Below are 14,646 nucleotides of genomic sequence, written 5' to 3'. Positions count from 1 at the left end.
GCCACCAATTGAACCAATTATTGAAGACCCTCCCGAAGTTGAAGACCAAGAAGAGGTGCTACAACCCGAAGCTGTCCTTCGGCATGAAGACAAGGTACTACGACATGGTAAGATAATCCGACGGTATCTTATTAAGTTCAAAAATTATCCTTTTGAAGATGCTAAATGGATGCAAGGAGTACAACTTAAGGATAGTATGAACCTTGTCAATGCTTACAATGCTACATTAGAGTAAGCAAATGTACAATTCTCTTTTAAATGACTCATGTTTTTGTCTTATAAGACTAATCCTCTTTTTAATTGTGCACAAATTTAACTAGTATGCATGCTTAGAATCATGTTTGTGATGACGACGTCTCTCAAACACCAAGTAGAATTTGTCACTCTACTTTGGGAGAATGAAATGGACTAAAGAGCAGACATTCTTGCGGCAGCTATGTCTCCCAAGCACCAAATGGATTAGTCATCCATCTTGGAAAGATGTCGTAGGGTAAAAAAGGGATCCTCTACCCGCTAAGTATGATTGACTAATGACTAAGCCTTTATCTCTTCTACCTCATAGTCGAGGACGACTATGATTTCAAGAGAGAGGTAATGTCATAAAATCTAATATCTAACCAACCCAAATGATTTTCTCATATTAAATTGATCACTTAATGTGGGAGAATAAACGGGAACAAGTGTTAAGATATAGATATGTGCTTATAGATCTATCTCAACACGGGGCCAATAGTAAAGGGGCCCAAATGGGAGATGGTCTATCAAGAGCAAGGCTAACCAATGGAGCATAAGACCTTAGGGTTAGCTTCATTGAAGACCTCCAATAATGTGTGTAAAAGTCCTTTGACCTTAGGTAAGCTAGGGCTGAGCTTGAGGTGGGAACCCGGCCTAAGCTCGAGGTGCTTGACCTGCTTGAGGTTCTTGTCGTGCTTGAGGTGCTTGATTAAGGTGCTTGAGGTGCTTGACTTACTCCATGCTTGAGGTGCTTGACTTGCTGCTTGATTAAGGTGCTTGAGGTGCCTTGACATGCTTGCCTGAGATGCTTGTGGGAATACCCCCTAGTCCAAGTGCTTTGTCATGCTTGATGACTAAGGTACTTGAGCTCCTAAATTCAAAAGCATCCCTACAAGAGGGGGGGCGAGCCCTTTTCCTAGGGATTAGAGAGAGAACACACACTCACACTCACAAGGGAAGCCCCAGCTTGAAGAGGCAGCAAGGACACATGTCAGGTCCCTACCCATGTTACCTTCATGTGTTGTTTGAAGCCTATTGGCTAGGCTTCAAAGGGGTCCAATGATAAATTACTTGAATTATCTAATTGTTTTTGCATTTATCAAGTCCTCTCTCTCAAAGGGGAAAGGGGGACACTTGTCCCAAGGCTATCCCTGTTGCTTGTAATGGCTTTTGCTTGTGATTGGCTAGGCCTGGAGGGGTCCAATGAGCTTCAAGCATGAGCTACAAGGGGGGGTCGACCCAAGCAAGCTAGGGGGGTGCTTAGGGGGTATACTCACCAACACACACTCACAAGCACTCTCATTGTGTGCTATGCAAAGTGGAAGAGCTCCCTCTCCAAGCAAGTAAAGGTTGAGAGCCTACACCAACACTCTTGGCTATGGAGTGCAAATCCAACCAAGAGCCATGCTTCAATGCTTAAGCTTGCCATCTCCTTCTTCTTCATTACTATGCTATTATGTATGCTAGCAACAAGAGTATGATAAGTGAGGAACTAATTCTTTCTCCTACGAAATGTTTCTTCTTCCTCTTCCCTACCCTCATTCCCTGCTAGCTCTCTCCACCTTCGAAGGTGTTTGAGGTCTTGGGACCGAGGCTTGGTATAGTTAAAGATTTCTTCAAGTTTAGGTTATGCTATGATGGTGATGCATGAAGCTTTCCATCTTCATTGCTTCACCTAGGTCACAAGGAACACAAAGAATGTATTGTAACAAGTCTCTTTATGGGAGAAATCATAATACAAATGCCTATTGGAGGGGGGACCGGCTCCACATAAATCCGGTCCTCAACTGTTGTCATGTTCTCTAAATTCTCTCTCTTGCAAAAGTATTGTCTATGCCAAGTTAACTAATTGCTATAGTTATGTTGCTATCTTCAATTATGTCTACCCGCTATGCTCACAAAATCATTTTTTGAAAGTACTCTCATTAAATTCCGCTACTCTCAAATTGAATAGGCAAATTCTATTACATCATATATTCCAATAGTTCACGAAATTTCCATATGACTTTGTTTTGCAGCATTTGTGCAACAAATACTCTCTACATAAGTAACTAGTATCTCAAGAGTTCTTTCTCTATGTTGATCTTTCGGAATCATTATTAACTTACATTCCACTCTTTATAACATTGTCCTGCGCTCTAATTTCGTCTCAATTCTTATGAACACTTTCTCTCGGTATGAAATCTAATCATGTCACAATTGCAGGCAACGTAGATAACTAGCAGAACAACATGAGCAATTTGAAGGTATACTGCTCTATAAAACATATCACATTATGTTTCTTCAATGTACACAAATGCACATACTAATCACATTTGTATAACCTTGTAGAGACTTGTTAATCTTTTTAAGCAAAAGATCACCTCGAAGAAACACCCCCAACTCGAGCCACGTCAGTATCCGACAGAGAAGCAAATGCACTTGCTTAACCTAGCAACAAGTTGCCGCCCGGATGCTTACATCAAGGGTTTTGCAAACTATACAGAGTTGCGATTGTTAATAGACAGATCTATAAAACACCTCGAACAAAACAAGAGCATGGGTATCAAAAGAGCAACAGGTTAGTTCTATAGACACATCAACATGAGTGTAATTTTACCTTCTTTTCTTCTTGTCATTGCTTTGTTATGTACAATAAACAATAAATAGGCTTTTTTACAAGGAAAAAATCCTTTGTTTATCGTTTCTAATACTCTTTTTTTCCAGGTCTAATGAAAGAGATCATTGACAAACTAAAAATAGAAATTGACGTGCTCGAGGATCTCATGACTGTCGAGGACGGTAATCGTTTACTTCAAATTAAGACACCAATAAAGCCCTACATTCTCGAGATGTTGCACTATGGCTACGATGTTGTGCTCGAGGATCTGTTAGATACAACAAACAATGACCCAAGCAAGATCTTGGCAAGCTTTAAGAAACAGTGCAATGACGAGCCACCATCAATCACAAAGCAAAAGCTGACATGGCAACACAACAAGGATGTTTATAAAGCACGATTCGGAAGTTCTGATCCGTGCAATTTCATCAACATCGACAACCAACCCATAGGTCGCACCACCTTTTTAAAAAATTCACCAAATATCTCACTCACCAAATATATAGAAGGGAGTTTATAAAGGCAAAAATAAACGCTCTCCTGAAGAGCTTGAGCGTTACAAGGATAACCGCTGTTTCAAGTGCGGGGAGCAAGGGCATGCATACCGCGCTTGTCCCCAAAAGAACACTCGCCATGAACCTCCTAGAGCTACCTTGGTCGAAATCCAAGAGGAGGAAATTCACCACAAAGGATCTCCTCTATGCCATGCTTGGGGAAAGGTACTAGAACATGATGCTTTTATTCTCTTTGACCGTGGTTCTACTCACAATTTTATATCTATAGAGTTGGCCACCAAGCTAGGCATACAAGCCTACGAGATGGGAGATGTCCTACCCCCGCAGACGGCGCTTTCAAGGGGCAAGAAGCTTCAGTCACTCCCTTAATCGGGAAACTGAGGCTCCATGTCCAAAGCTATGTGGACAAAGAGGACTTCTTTATCTCTCCTCTCAAGCATGAGGATGTAATCCTAGGGGCACCATGGTTTGATCGCATGGTTGCCAATGTTAAATTCCCTGAAAGGAAAATCTCCTTTAAGTTCAGGAAAGAAGATATGTATATAGATGCTAAGGAAATGGGTAACACTATCCCCATTGTACATACACCAGCTTTCGACAAATCAATAAAGAGCTCTATCCGTGTACATGATTTTTGTTAAAGATTATCAAAATGAACCTAATGTTTTAGCAAAAGAAAATATACACAGTCAAAAGGAATTAGAGTTATCCAATTTTCTCAAGGGGTTTCAAGATGTTTTTATTGACGACATCCCTTGTGAGCTACCTCCTAAACGAGGCAATGATGACCATGCAATTGAATTTCTTCTAAGAAGTTCACCACCTAACAAACCTCCTTACAGAGTTTCTTAAGCTCAACAAGAGGAGATTATGCGGCAAGTGCATGAGTTAGTTGAGAAGGGCATGGTTAGGCCTAGCTCATCTCCATTTTGTTCTCCTGTGCTACTAGTGCAAAAGAAAGACGACACATATCGAATGTGTGTCGACTATAGAGCACGAAATAGGATCACTATCAAAAATAGGTTTCCCGTTCCACGGGTAGAAGACCTATTTGATAAGCTACAAGGGTCCACCTACTTCAGTAGGATTGACCTAAAAAGTGGCTATCATCAAATAAGGATAGTTGATCAAGACATTGTAAAGACCGCATTTCGCACTACGTTTGGTCTTTACGAACACATTGTCATGCCTTTTGGCTTGACCAATGCACCAACCACATTCAACCACTTGATGGAGAAGCTATTTAGGCCTCACCAAACCTTTACTGGAGTGTTCTTTGATGATATCATCATCTACTCTAATTCATTAGACGAACACAAGCAACACCTCCAGGTAATATTTCAAGTTCTAAGAGAGAATAAACTTTATGTTAATCGAAAGAAAAGTGAATTTTTCTTGCAAGAGATTCAATATTTAGGTCACATTATCTCTCAAGATGGCATCCAAATGGATCCATCAAAGTTAGAGGTAAGAAAAGGATGGCCTAAACCAAGAAATCTTCATGAATTAAGAAGCTTTATAGGTATTTGCGCATACTATAGACGCTTCATAGAAAAGTTCTCACTAATAACAGGACCACTACATGACCTAACAAAGAAAAACGTTAGGTACACATGGTCTACCAAAGAGAACAATGCTTTCAAAAAGCTTAAAGAAAAGCTTATCTCTCAACCTGTGCTTACACTACCGGATCTCTCAAAGCCATTTGAAGTCCAATGTGATGCTTGTGGTGATTGCCTTGGAGCTGTTTTGCTTCAAGAAGGGCACGCTATAGGCTATGAAAGGCGAAGGCTTGACCCTGTTGAGCTAGCTCTAGGCATACATGAAAAGGAACTCCTCGCAGTTCTACATGCCTTAGACTCATGGAAGCACTATTTATTGGGGACTCTTCATTCTGTGAACGGATCACCAAAGTCTTAAGTACTTCATGACGAAGACGAAGCTCTCCGACAAGCACATGAGGTGGGCAAATTTCCTTTCGCAATTTCATTTTCACATTGCTCACATTGCTGGCAAGCGTAATCAAGTAGCCGATGCACTCTCAAGACGACCGAGAGTGAATGCAGTTTCCATAGCAACTCAGAATGATCTATCTTCCATGATAGATGAGTATGCTATTGATCCCGACTTTAGAGATGTGATTTCAGCCCTTGCACTAAGGAAGAAAGAGGAAGCATTTACTTTATAAGATGGTTATCTTCTCTACGGCAATAGACTATGCGTTACTAGCTCACTACATGAGAAAGTAATGTATGAATCTCATGCTCCTCCTTATGCAGGGCATAGAGGGATTCAGTCTACCCTTAAGGGGATTGAAACATATTTCTATTGGCCTACCATGAAAGCAAACATACAAGAGTATGTTTCTAAATGTGCTATACGCCAAAAGACGAAATTCGATAGAGGGAAGCAACTTGGATTGCTTCAACCTTTGCCAATCCCTAATTCACCATGGGAGAGCATATCCATGGATTTTATTTTTGGATTGCCTAAGTCTATCCATGGGATATGGGAATATGGACGATAGTAGACAGGTTCAGTAAACAAGCTCATTTTATACCTGTCAAAAAGACTATCAAAGCCCATCAAATGGAAACCCTCTTCATTTCACAAATCTTCAAGTACCATGGCTTGCCAATGTCCATAGTGTTGGATAGAGATCCTAGAATGACCAGTAATTTCTGGAAGGGTCTCTTTGAGAATTTAGGAACAAGGCTAAACTTCTCTTTGGCCTATCACCCATAAACGAATGGCCAAAGTGAAATAGTTAACCTAACAATCCTCGATCTACTAAAATCCTATGTAGCTAAACTTTTCTTTGGCCTATCACCCATAAACGGATGGCCAAAGTGAAATAGTTAACCTAACAATCCTCGATCTACTAAAATCCTATGTAACGGAAGTAGATCAAAGATCCCAATCGGAGAAGTACTTACCCTTAGTGGAGTATGCCTACAATAACACTGTACATACTTCCACGGGAAAGGCTCCTTTTGAGGTAATTGTGGGAAGATAAAAAAGTCTCTTGCTACTTAAGGTGTTAAGTATGGAGCCTGATTTACCCTTGTAATTTTCTGTGGTAAAAGTGCACATTTGTAAGGCCCCCATTATGAGGAGAATCCATTGTGCGTGAAGGAAAATTACTCACCGGAAACCAAAATTTTCATGGACAAGAATCAGGGGCAACTTTAGAGGCCATGGGGGCGGAGGCCCCCGAGACTTTTTTTTGCCGGAATATTCCTTTTTGTCATAATATTATGGCCGGACGGCGGCCGGAAAGTGGTCGGAAAACAACCGGTCGGTTGGCCGGTGGCCGGTAGTCAATGGCCGGTGGTCGAAAGTCAATGGCTGGTGGTCGGTGATCGGAAGTCAATGGCCGGTGGCCGGTGGCCGAATTCAAAAGCGGACTTGTCTTCTCAAGGGCGGCCACACATGAGCGAATTGGAGGGTCCAATTTGGACTTATTCTCACAAGGGTGGCTACACATGGCTGTCTCTCATAAGAGAGGGCAGCCCTTTTAGCCTATAAAAGGAGGCCATTTCTACACACATTTTATAGTGTGAAGTTGATGCAACAAGGTGAGTGTGAGGTGGTGAGAGTGAAGCAAGGCGGGAGCTCCATTAAGGGTATAATCCCTTTGTAAACTACTTCTTGTTTTGAAGTACTAAAGCCATTGAGTGGCTGCTTTCCCGTGGACGTAGCCCACATTGGGTGAACCACGTATATCGTGTGTACTCTCTCTCTCTCTACTCTATAATCTCGTGTATATAAATCTATCTCTCTCCATTAAGTAATCTACTCAATTATCTATTTAGCTACGTCTTATTTCCCAAAGTGTTTGGGTGTGAGGCTTTCATGCACATAGATAGAAGCCTAAGATCAAAGTTAGATGCAAAGTCCAAAAAGTGTTTCTTCATTGGCTATGGAGAAGGAGACTTTGGGTATCGCCTATGGAATCCTAAAGATGGTAAAATCTTAAGGAGTAGGAATGTAATTTTTAACGAATAAAATATGTACAAAGATTACTTGGAAAGAAAACAAACAAAAGAAATAGGTGATGAGTACATGGAGCTTGAGGACGGTGAAGACTCAAGGATTGCAAACGGTTACAATGTGCAACAACGTCAACCAAATGAGGAGCCTCAACCTATTCCCCGAAAATCTACAAGAGCAAGTAGACCTCCAGAAAGGTTTGTTCCTTCCTTCAACCATCTCTTGATCTCAGATTCTGGAGAGCTGGAATCATATGAAGAAGCTATGCAACATGAATCCAAAGAAGAATGGACGAAGAGCATGCAAGTGGAGATGGACTCACTACATCGCAACCAAACATGGGAGTTGGTTGAGTTGCCTAAAGGTAAGCGGGCACTTCAAAACAAATGGGTGTACAAGCTAAAGGAAGAAGAAGGTGGGAAGAAAAGGTACAAGTCTAGGCTTGTGGTAAAAGGTTTTTCTCAAAAGAAAGGTATCGACTTCAATGAAATATTTTCTCCTGTTGTAAAAATGAACTCAATTAGGCTTGTCTTAAGCCTTGTGGCTGCTCATGATCTAAATCTCGAGCAAATGGATGTAAATACGGCATTCCCTCACGGTGACTTAGAGGAGGAAATCTACATGCTTCAACCAAAGGGGTATGAAGTAAAAGGTAAGGAGAAAATGGTTTGCAGATTAAAGAAGAGCTTGTATGGTTTAAAGCAAGCATCAAGACAATGGTACTTGAAGTTTGATCGATGGATGTTGGATCATGGATTCACAAGATGCAACTCGGATCACTGCGTCTACACGGAGAATTTGGGAGATGGGAAATTCATCATCCTAATGTTGTATGTTGATGACATGTTGATTGCAAGTGCTAACATGCAGGACATCAAAGACCTAAAAGAGGAGCTGTCCAAATCTTTTTCAATGAAAGATTTAGGTGCTGCAAAGAGGATACTTGGTATGAAAATATCAAGGGACAGGACGAAGAAAACAATAAAGCTATCTCAAGAAGATTACATCAAGAAGGTACTAGAAAGGTTTGCAATGCAAAACCAGTTTCTACACCTTTGGCTGGTCATTTTAAACTAACGAAGGATATGTGTCCAAAGACACAAGAGGAGATAGCCTATATGTCTAAAGTTCCATATGCTGCAGCGGTAGGTTCTCTAATGTATGCTATGGTTTGGACAAGACCAGACATTGCACATGCAGTGGGAGTTGTGAGTAGGTTCATGGACAACCCAGGTAAAGAGCATTGGCAAGCTGTGAAGTGGATACTTAGGTATCTAAAAGGGACAACAACAAATGCTTTGTATTTTGGAGGAACTGATATTTTTCTAGAAGGGTATGCTGATGCAAATATGGCAGGTGATAAAGATACTCGAAGGAGCACTATTGGCTATGTGTTCACGGTTGGAGGCACAACAGTAAGCTAGGCTTCAAAGCTGCGGAAAGTGGTTTCACTTTCTACCACGGAAGCAGAGTATGTAGCAATGATGGAGGCAAGCAAAGAAATTCTGTGGCTTCACAGATTCTTAGAAGATCTTGGATTCAAACAAGACAATTGTGTCTTGTACAGTGATAGCCAAAGCGCTATCCATCTTGCAAAGAACTTAGTCTTTCATTCAAGGACAAAGCACATTGAGGTGAGATATCACTTCATACGCACTCTTTTGGAAGAGGGACAGCTAAAGCTAGGAAAGGTGCATACAAGTGAAAATCCTGCAGACATGTTTACAAAGGTGGTCAACAAGGAGAAGTTGAGCTTTTGCTCATCTTCAATCGGCATTCAAGGATAAGAAGCTAGAATAGAAAGCAGTCACAGGTTTGGTTTGGAGATCAGTCTCCAAGTGGGAGATTGTTAAGTATGGAGCCTGATTTACCCTTGTAATTTTCTGTGGTAAAAGTGCACATTTGTAAGGCCCCCATTATGAGGAGAAGCCATCGTGCATGAAGGAAAATCACTCACCGGAAACCAAAATTTTCACGGACAAGAATCAGGGGCAACTTTAGAGGCCTCGGGGGCGGAGGCCCCTGAGACTTTTTTTTTCGCCGGAATATTCCCTTTTGCCAGAATATTATGGCCGGACGGCGGCCGAAAAGTGGTCGGAAAACAACCGGTCGGTTGGCCGGTGGCCGGTAGTCAATGGCCGGTGGTCGGAAGTCAATGGCCGGTGGTCGGTGATCGGAAGTCAATGGCCGGTGGCCGGTGGCCGAATTCAAAAGCGGACTTGTCTTCTCAAGGGCGGCCACACATGGGCGAATTGGAGGGTCCGATTTGGACTTATTCGTACAAGGGTGGCTACACATGGCTGTCTCTCATAAGAGAGGGCAGCCCTTTTAGCCTATAAAAGGAGGCCATTTCTACACACATTTTATAGTGTGAAGTTGATGCAACAAGGTGAGTGTGAGGTGGTGAGAGTGAAGCAAGGCGGAAGCTCCATTAAGGGTATAATCCCTTTGTAAACTACTTCTTGTTTTGAAGTACTAAAGCCATTGAGTGGCTGCTTTCTTGTGGACGTAGCCCACATTGGGTGAACCACATATATCGTGTGTACTCTCTCTCTCTCTCTCTCTCTACTCTATAATCTCGTGTATATAAATCTGTCTCTCTCCATTAAGTAATCTACTCAATTATCTATTTAGCTACGTCTTATTTCCTAACATAAGGTACATGGAAAGATCTTCGCTGTAGATGAGTATAGCCGAGACCTACAAGAATCTTTCCAAAAGATTAAGGATGCTATCTCTATCTCACAGCAAAGGCAAAAGGCTGCTGGTGACAAGCACAGAAGATCCCAAGCCTTTAAAGAAAATGATTGGGTCTTACTCAAATTTCCCAAGGCTTGATTAAGGCACACGACGGGCAAGAATCCTACGAGACACCAAAAGTACTATGCTAAGTTAGCAAAAAGGTACTATGGTCCCTTCCAGATTCTTAGGCCAATCAATGAGATGGCCTATCAACTCAAGTTGCCCACCCATTGGCTCATACACAATTCTTTCCATGTGAGCCTACTAAAGCCTTACAAAGGAGAGCCACCTCAAGAACCAACTATTGAAGATCCACCGGAGATCGAGAACCAAGAAGAGGTGCTGCAGCCCGATTCCATTCTCCGACTTGAAGACAAGGTACTACGAAGCGGTAAGACTATCCGAAGATATCTTATTAAGTTTAAAAATTATCCTTTTGAAGATGCTAGATGGATGCAAGGCATACAATTAAAGGATAACCTAAACCTTGTCAATGCTTACAATGCTTCCCTAGAGTAAGCAAATGTAAAAATGTTAAAAGTGAACAAAGTTTTTGTCTTATAAGATTGTCTTTTTCTTTATTGTGCACAAAAAGGAATTAGTATGCATGCTTAGATCAAGTTTGAGGAGACGACGTCTCCCAAACACCAAGTAGAGCTTGTCACTCTACTATGGAAAGATTGATAGGACTAATGTGCAGACATGCTTGCGCGGCAGCTTAGGCTCTCAAGCGCCAAATGGACTAGTCATCCATTCTGGAACGATGTCGTAGGGTAACATAGGGATCCTCTACCCACTAAGAAAAGGACTAATGAATATGCTTTATCTTCTCTACCCCATAGTCGAGCATGACTATGATTTCAAGAGAGAGGTAATGTCATAATAATCAATATCTAATTCTCCTAGATGATTTTCTCATGTTAAACTGATCACTTAATATGGGGAAGTGCCAGGGGAGAGAAAGCTAGAAATTGGTTAAGCTAGCAGACCGGCCACAGTAGGGATCCAAAGGAGGGAAAATAGGGATCCAAAGGGGGGGCCATCTGTAAAAGAGCCATGTGCAACAATGGGCTTAAAAGACCCTAAGGTTCAGCCCATTAAGACTTCCAAAATGCTAAGGTTCCAAAATTCAAAGGTTGTGTCCAAAAGTCAAACATGGGCGAATTGGATGCTTTTTGTGTGTCCCAAAAGTCTTTATCAATCCCTACATAGGAGGGGGCGAGCCTTGCAAGTAGGGGATGAGAGAGAAACACACACACACACACACACACAAGCTCCCTTTACACAAAGGGAATGAGGGACACATGTCAGCTCCCTAGCCCAGATGCCCACAAGGTGTACCCAATTCCTATTGGATGGCCTTGGAGGTGGACCAATGAGAATTAAGCTAGAGTAAATCTAGTTTAATTAATTTAAAAACACTTAATAAAAGAACCAATAAGACTTAAGCTCTCTAGAAGACTATTGGACAGTCTCCCAAGGGGACCAATGAGCATTCAGCAGCCCAATGGCTTGCCTGATTCCTATTGGCCAGTCTTGATGGAAGAAACCATAATACAAATCCTTTTGGAGGGGGGACCGGCTCCATGCAAATCCGGTCCTCAACTATCGTCAATTGCTTAATTTCTCTCTCTTTTGAAGTATTGTTCATGCTATCTAACTAGGTGTTATGCTTTTTGTTGCTCTCTCCACCCAAGCACTCTTGTTATTCTCATTAGGAATCTATTCTAATGAAATGCTCACTATGTTCATGCTATTTTCCGCTACACACAAGTTACTAGACCATTAAATGTTACATTGGTATCAGAGCTCAAGGTTTCTCTTTTCTTGCTCTAGAAGGGAGGTCCTCAAGCTAGCTATAAATGGTTGGTACTATTAATTGCATGTGAGTAAGTAGAATAGGGATTTTTCAGCCTTGAAGTGCGCCTGCCTTTGTGCAGTTAACGGGGCATCACCGTCGAGAGCTATGGTCTTAATAGTGGAGTCCCACGGGGCTTGCCTACGGCTTAACCACTATTGAGCTATTAAAAGCTTGACAGGAGCCGGTGCTGTTTTGGTGTTGAACGACCCTCTCTTCTATTCTTTTCAATTAATGGTGTTCGAGCCACGGGTACAGTAGCTTGAGTGCTTTTTCTAAAGGGGTAAAGAGGAGTAGCAGCTAGGGCTTGAAGTGCCAAAGTACACCTAAAACGTTTACACCTAAAAGCTGTTAGAATGGATGACAATAGTAAAGAGAGTGAAATTAATGTTGATAACTTTGATTTTGCTAAAGAGCAAGCTACTAATGATGCCCCGATGCTTGTTAACTATCTTGTTTCTAAGCTTCAACAAGCCATGGGCAATCCATCCCTCCAAAGTGAAGTGCAACGGCAGCTTCGTGCTCATGGGATTCTCCAAGCTCCCCACCATGACAAGAGAGCACCTAGGAAACCTCCTTGCGAGACTTCCAAAAGAGGTCTCTCTCCAATTCGGGAAGAAGAAGAGGATCCCTATGAAGGGCTCAGAAATTTTCTCCTTGATGACGCATTTCCTTCTCGAAGGACAACTCAAGAGCCTACACCGAAGGAATGAGAAAGAAGTGAGTCTCCGCCGAGGTTCCCACTACCTCGACGGAGATGGCTCCACGAAGACGACGGGCTAAACGCTCTCCATCGCCTCCAAAACGGAGAAGACCATTGCATACTTCTCCACACCATACTTCAAAGAGGGATGACAAAAAGCAAGAGAAGAAAAAGGCGAGAAAGAGGACACCCTCTTCTCCATCTTCTTCATCCTCTTCCTCTTATGAAAGTGATGGTGAAGACAACGAAGATTAAGGCAAGAAAAAGGCGAGAAAGAGGTCACCCTTTTCTCCATCTTCCTCAAATTCTTCATCTTGTGAAGAAAGTGATGGTGCAACCTTTGAACCATCAAAAAGAAGAGGCCATAGGAAATCCTATGCCGCGTGGAAGAGGTCATCCAAGATCAAGAAGTTCAAAGAGGGAGGAAAGAGCATCTCTTTCCTTACCTACGATGACACTTTTGGTGCTACGGACAAAGTCTTGGCCTTTATCCAACAATTCAATGCGGTGTTTGGAGATGAGGGCTTCACGGAGTCCTCTAAGCTACGCCATGTAGCTATGCACTTTCAAAAGTCCGCCAGGCAATGGTGGTCTAGCCTACAGGCCAACCGCGAAGCTCCACAAACATGGAAAGCTTTAAGAGCTTCCATTATAAAGCAGTTTTTGGCCACCGATGCCAAAGACAAAGTACTCACCGAATGGCGAAGCTCAAAGCTCTCTCCTTACGAATCCATTCACAAATATGTAGACAAGTTTTGGGACCTACAACTCAAAGCCACTATCTTCAAAAAGTTGGATTTTGGAGAGTAAAAGCAACAAATTTGTGCGGGCTTAACTGAAGAAATGGCGGAGTATTTCAACTCCCAAAGGCCACGCACCATATCGGCGGTTATACACCATACTATGGTGGCCTCTCGAATCAATTTCCAAACGGGGGCTAAAAGAAATTATAAGCCCACGGAAAACAAGGGTTCCAATGAGCCTAAGGGGAAGGACAGTGTCCAGAAGTCTCCTAAGGGCAACTCCAACAAAGCTAAAGAGAAGGGAGTTTATAAAGGCAAAAATAAACTCTCTCCTGAAGAGCTTGAGCGTTATTGCAAGGATAACCGGTGTTTCAAGTGCAGGGAGCAAGGGCATGCATACCGCGCTTGTCCCCAAAAGAACACTCGCCATGAACCTCCTAGAGCTACCTTGGTCGAAATCGGAAATGCACCACAAAGGATCTCCTCTATGCCGTAACTTCTTCTTTTATTTAGCAGAATCTCCACATATTTCCTTGCTTCCCTGGTCCTTGCTCTTAAGTTTCTCCAAAACGAAGCACGGGTGTTCGAACTCAGACACACAGAGAGTTGGCTTTGTTGCATCCTGTTCAACCACTCAAGTTGGCCTCGTTCGCTGCTCACAAGCAAGAGCTATTTGCTATAAAAAAGTTAACCCTCGTCTACTACTAGTCCTGCTCCTCAACCTACCTATGCGCCATCTCCCTCCTGCACCTCAGCCTATCTGCGTATCCTCGTCTCCTTCTCCTGCTCCTACTTCTGTTGCACATCGTCGTCACCACCTCGCTCTCGTAGCTCAGCTTGAGCTTGACACGCGCGTCATAATCTCCTACCCACCTATTTTAACGGGTCCAAAATTCTCATTAATGGAAACTTTTCAAAAATCATAGAAACGTACTCATATCAATCTCTAATATTTCATTTTGAAAACAACTTTGTATCTATAAATAATAAAAATAACAGTTTTACAATCATTCATAAAATCTCTATTGATTGAAGCACTGAACTATGTCTCCTCTCTAAAAAAAAACAATAGTATTTTCCAGATGTATGTATGCCTTTCACGCAATGCCGTCATTGCCAAGTTAATCACGCTGCTATTTCCTTCAGTGCGCGATGTTAAATGTCAATTTGCATATATTCTATAGATGTTACATACAACGAGGCCCAGCAAGCAAGACTAGTTCAAATTTGAGGTTCCACAAATTACGGGGGTACTTTGG

This window comes from Adiantum capillus-veneris, chromosome 15 (genome assembly GCF_014529385.1).
Source record: "Adiantum capillus-veneris isolate H3 chromosome 15, ASM1452938v2, whole genome shotgun sequence".
NCBI classification, from domain to species: Eukaryota; Viridiplantae; Streptophyta; class Polypodiopsida; order Polypodiales; family Pteridaceae; genus Adiantum; species Adiantum capillus-veneris.
The sequence above is the reverse complement of the archived record's forward strand: the minus strand, read 5'-3'. Positions refer to the sequence as shown.